Source organism: Mobula birostris, chromosome 7 (assembly GCF_030028105.1).
Source record: "Mobula birostris isolate sMobBir1 chromosome 7, sMobBir1.hap1, whole genome shotgun sequence".
In the NCBI taxonomy this organism is placed as follows: Eukaryota; Metazoa; Chordata; class Chondrichthyes; order Myliobatiformes; family Myliobatidae; genus Mobula; species Mobula birostris.
Window position 1 is genome coordinate 12,061,481 of NC_092376.1, and position 6,000 is coordinate 12,067,480.

A 6,000-nucleotide genomic window follows, 5' to 3' on the forward strand; every position below is an offset into this window, starting at 1 on the left:
TTTTAGTGAACTTCCTTTGAACCCTCTCCAGTTTCAGCACATGCTATTTAAGATAAGAGGCCCAAAACTGCTCACAATAACTCCAAATGTGGCCTCTCCATTGTGTCATAAAGTCTCAACATTACATCTTTGCTTTTATATTCTAATCCTCTTGCAGCAAATGTTTACATTGCATTTGCCTTCCTCACTGCAGACTCAACCTGCAAATTTACGTTCAGGGAATGCTGCACAAGGACTCCCAAGTCCCTTTGCATCTCAGCTTTTTATATTTTCTCTCCATTTAGAAAGTATTCAACACTTTCATTTATTTTACCAAAGTGCATGACTATATATTTTCCCACACTGTATTCCATCTGCCATTTCTTTGCTCATTCCCCTAATCTCTCTGAGTCCTTCTGTAGCCTCTCTACTTTCTTAAAGCTACCTGCCCCTCCAGCTATTTTCATATCACATGCAAACATTGCAACAGAGCCATCAATTCCATCATCCAAATCATTGACATATATTTTGAAAAGAATCAGGTCCTGCACAGAAATCTGTGGAACACCACTAGTCACCAGCAGCCAACCAGAAAGGGCTCTCTTTATTCCCACTCTTTGCTTCTTGCCAACCAACCACTGCTTTATCCATGCTAGAATCTTTCCTGTAATACCATGGCCTTGTAATTTGTTAAGCAGCCTCATGTGTGGCACTTTGTCAATAGCTTCCTGGAAATCCAAGTGCATAACATCAACCAATTCTCCTGCTTGTTATTTCTTCAAAGAATTCCAACAGATTTGTCAGGCAAGATTCTCCCTTGAGGAAGCCATGCTGACTATGGCCTATTTTACCATGTGCCTCCAAGTACCCTGAGACCTCATCCTTGATAGTCGACCCCAACATCTTCCCAACCACTGAGATCAGACTAACTGGCTTGTAGTTTCCTTTCTTCTGCCTCTCTCCCTTCTTGAAGAGTGGAGTGACATTTGCAATTTACCAGTCTTCTGGAACTATTCCAGAATCTAATGATTCTTGAAAGATCATTACTAATGGCTTTACAATCTCTTTAGCCACCTCTTTCAGAACACTGGAGTGTACACTATCCAATCCAGGTGACTTATCTCGTAGGCACTCTGGAAATTCTCCCTCCTGGAACCTAGCACCAACTTGATTTTCCCAATCTACCGGCATATTGAAGTCCCCCACGGCAATTGTAACATAACCATTTGGCATCCATTTTCCCTCTCCTTTGTAATTTGTCGACCACATCCTTATTACTGTTTGGGTGTCTGCATACAACTCTCATCAGGGTGTTTTTACCCTTGCAGTTCCTTAGCTCCATCCACAGTGATTCAACACCTTCCGGCCCTAAAGCAGATGTTGATAGGTTCTTGATTGGCATGGGCAGCAAACTGTGATAATAGAACCTCATTTATCACTTCAACCGGTTCCATACTTGAATGAAGAATTTCCCCCTCAGATTTCCCTTAAATATTTCACCTTTTACCCTAAACCTATGAGGTTCTAGTTTTATCAAATCTGAGGGAAAGATGTCTCCTTTGAACTCTTTTGTACCAGTTAATCAACATTGTCTGTGCCTGTTTGTCCTCCTAAATGAATCACATCAAACCCCCTTTCCCGTACATCTAATTTCCCTTGCCTATTCATTGCTTCATAGTGAATGCATGGTGGTTGAGTTAGCAGTAGTAGTGCGATCATTCGAGTCGATGATAATATTCACCTAAGAGGTTATTCCCTTAATGGGGAACACCTGTGCTTGACTTTGTTTAATGCAGGGAATCTGGTGCACGAGTGGACATTATGTAGTCCTTGACAGATGGTGACCAGGTTCCAATGGCATGGAATGCCGGATGATTGAGGACCCCTCACTGCTGCAGCCTTCCTCCATGTGATGTGTCGTCATCCTCTGCCAGCTCCACTGCTGAGGTCTTGGTTGGATCTCTCTTTGTCTGGAACCTCCACTCTCAAACTTCCCACCATTGGTGACCTTACCAAGAACTAAACACCAGATGGCTAAACTTCAGACGGCATTGCTCTGGTGATCTCAGGAATTCACAAACCTCTCCATCACGACAAGATGACAATCTTTGCAGAAGTGGTGTAAGGTAAAACAGGTTCACTATCCTCACTGAGAAATGTGCCATTGACTTTAAATGCTGGAACTCCCAATACACAGAACTTTGGGACCATCAAAATACTGGAAATCTATAATAACCTTTTAAAAAGCCAGAAATACTCAGCAGGTCAGTCAGCGTCTGTGGGAAGAGGAACAAAAGTTCACATTTCAACTCAAGGTCCCTTTGCCAGAATCTTAGAGACATACAGCAGAGAATGGGTCTTTCAACCCACCAAAACATAGTTTCAACTCCTAGTATGTAAACTTGTTGGTGACGAGTACGTAGTCAAATGTTGTTGGGATGTTATGAATGGGTTGATCTCCCCAGTCCTTGCACATCACTGGTTCCAGATCTCTCACCATCATTTGGCTGAAAAAGCCTTTGTGGTCTCTTTCTAACCTGCCTACCAGAATCAGAATCCAGTTGATTATCACTGATATGTGTCATGAAATTTATTGTGTTGTGGCAGCAGAATAATTTCAACACATAAAAAAGAAATGCTGCCCGGCCTGCTGAGTTCCTCCTACATTTTTTGTCTGTTTCATGAATTACAAAATGTATGAGGGGTATAGGTAAGATAATTGCAAGCAGGCTGTTACTGCTTGAGGTTGTTCTGAGTGTTGGACAAGCTGCCAGTAAAAATGATGGATGTGTGTTTGATTTTGGCATTTAAGTACATGGATGGGAGGATATGGAGGGATATGGTCCAGGTATGGGTCGATGGGACTAGGTAGAAAAACAGTTAGGAATGGACTAGATGGGCTGAAGGGCCTGTTTCTGTGCTGTAGTATTCTATGACTGTATGACTATGCAATCAAGTATTTGACCGTCCCTTTTCTATTTATTTTCTATTTATGATTTATAATTTAAATTTTTAATATATACTAATTTTAACTATTTTTAATATTTTTAATATTTAATATTTGTAATCCAGGGAGTGTGAAGCGCAGAATCAAATATCACTGTGCTGATTGTACATTCTAGTACCAATTGTTTGGCGACAATAAAGTATAAAGTAAAGTAAAGATCTGACAATGATAACCAATTTACCATTTTATTTTATTTCAGAGTTTCAACATCCGCAGTTTCTGATATTTTCATTCTCTGCTTGAGGAGAGTCGACTGCATTGAAATTAGCTGCTGCATTTACTGTATGGAAAAGTTTCCGTCATTTCAGGTGCAGCTATGTACTTTATTTATTGATTTTATAACTTTGGCAAATGAAGGAAAGACAAATTCCTTAAGCGGGATTTGGGGAAAGGCTCTCTTGCTCCCTCTCTAGCACATTTGCAACCTTGTTTTTGGTAAGTAGGTTCATAGCTGATTTAATGCAAACCTCAGGAAAAAAATCTCACATAATATTCTGGCACACTGCTATAAATACTGCAATATCAGCCTCTGTGAGTCACAAGTTGCTTGTTCTACTTTGACAGCATTTATGGTTTTCATCCTGTGCTTCAAGATAACTAAATTAAAAGGAAGCACATTTTAATGAAATTAACACCTCTATGCCAGAAGGTTTTTAAGTTCATTACAAACTCCGAGGACTTGAACTACAGTACCATACAATAGTCTTAGGCACCTATATATAGCTAGGGTGCCTGAGACTTTTGCACAGTACTGTCGTAATTTTATGCATTGCACTGTATTGCTGCTGCGTAAGAAAACAAATTTCATGACATATGATAAACCTGATTCTGATATGGGTTTCTATTGTAGACTGAGAGTGGAAAGAGGGCAGGGAGACGGGAGGGAGCAGAAAGCACTGGAGAGACATTCTGTAATGATTAATAAACCAATTATTTGGAATCAAATGACTCTGCCTGGTGTCTCAGGGCTGGGTATTTCTGCACCCGCACTACTTTCTCTGCCTTCTGTCCTATACCCCTCCTTCGGTGCTCCACCTAACATCCTTTGCTCCCACCAAATATACAAACTCACTCTCCACTCTATGTTGAAAATACAGCACTGTGCAAATGTCTTTGACACCTTAGCTATATATATGTGCTTAAGACTTTTGCACATTAATGTACATTTTCAGTTTTGAAACCCCCGATGGTCTCCTCTATCTCAGCAGTATCCATCATTAAAGTCCCACACCACCCAATGTTTCACGACGAATTTCACGACATATGCCAGTGATATTAAACCTGATTCTGATTCTAGGTTTTGTGGATAGTGAGGAGGGTTGCCGAGGTCTACAGAGGGATGTGGTTCAGTTGGATAAACAGTGCTGAGGACAGATATTCTTGGCAGAATTTCAGATAGTGGTCAGGAGGAGGCTTACCGGAGTAAGATAGATTGGTTGGTTAAGTGGTGTCACAACAACAACCTTGTACTCATCATCACTGAGACCAAGGATTTGATTGTGGACTTCAGGAAGGGGAAGTTGGGGAAGACACACCAGCCCTCATCGAGGATTCAGTATTGGAATGATTAAGCAGATTCATGTTCCTGGGCATCAACATCTCAAAGGATCGATCCTGTGCCCAACACATTGATACAAAGACTGATCATCAAGGGTGCCCACCATCTAGGCCACGCTCTCTTCTCACTGCTGCCATCGGAAAGGAGGTACAGGTGACTTGGGTCCCAAACCACCAAGTTCAGGACCAGTTATTACCCTTGAACCATTGGGCTCCTGAATCAGCATTGTGAAGTTCAACTCAATGCAACAATGAACTGACTGTACAACCTATGGATTCACGTTCAAGAACTCTACAATTCATATTGATCAATCAATTGTTTATTTATTTATGTATGCATGCATGTATCTAGCAATCTATTTATTTGTTTATTTATTATTATTTTTATTTGCACAATCACCCCAGGGGGAAGAGAAACCAGAGGCAGTGTGGCACGACATCTATGCTGGGTTGGAGGCTGGCCCCTCCCATCAGTACTACCCTCCAGTGTTCGCTTGGGTGGGGGGGGGTGGGGAAGCTGGATTGCATTTGCCTGTGGCTGCACGTATTTTTATCATGTGATTTTCGGGTGGCTATGGGCTCGTTCTTGCCAGCAGTATCCCTTGCATCTATAGTACGAGACTTAGGGATTTGGGTTATGTTTTTCTGTGCGACTGTATGTTTACTGTTATCTTATATGTGCTACATGTGCTGTGTATGACTGTTGGTACTCTGTTTTGCACCTTGACCCAGAGGAATGTTGTTTCATTTGGCTGTACACATGGGTATTCATGTAGAATTGAATGGTAATCAACTGTGACCTTGAACTTGAACAAGCTTTTCGTTGTACCTTGGTCAATGTGACAGTTATAAACCAATACCAATACCAATACTGTAAGTACAAGAATATGGGCCAAGATTCTGAATTGTTTCCTTTTATTATCTATTTACAATAGTTGTTAACACAAATTGCACGGAACTTACATATCTGATAACCTTCAAAACAACTAAACAACTGGTCAATCTAGAGCAACAATCCACTTGCTGGAGGAACGCAGCAGGGCAAGCAGCAGCTATGGGTCTGCGAGGGGTAGAGGGGAGGAAGGAGTGAGGATTGAGTGAGGCTTCTGTCAGTCAGTGTCGACCAGTGTTGATGTTGTGTCCTAGCTGTCTAGGTATGCAACCTGGCACAGAACAATATGGAGAGCAAGCTGTTGCACACGAGGCAAGTTCCTCCTCTCTGTGTATCTGATGAACCCAAAGGAACAACAGAGACTGATATAGTTTGGTACCGGTGGTGTCGCAGGAATTGCCAGTCAGCATTGAACTCAATGTAGGACTGCCTTAGGGACTCCAGCTCTGGGATTTTCCCTTGGGATTTACTCCCGAAGCTTTTCACGAGTGGGTATAGCCACAAGGCAGCGAAGGTTTGAGATCAGAGTTTTCTTTCTCCGAGGTGAACTGCCAACCACAGCTGA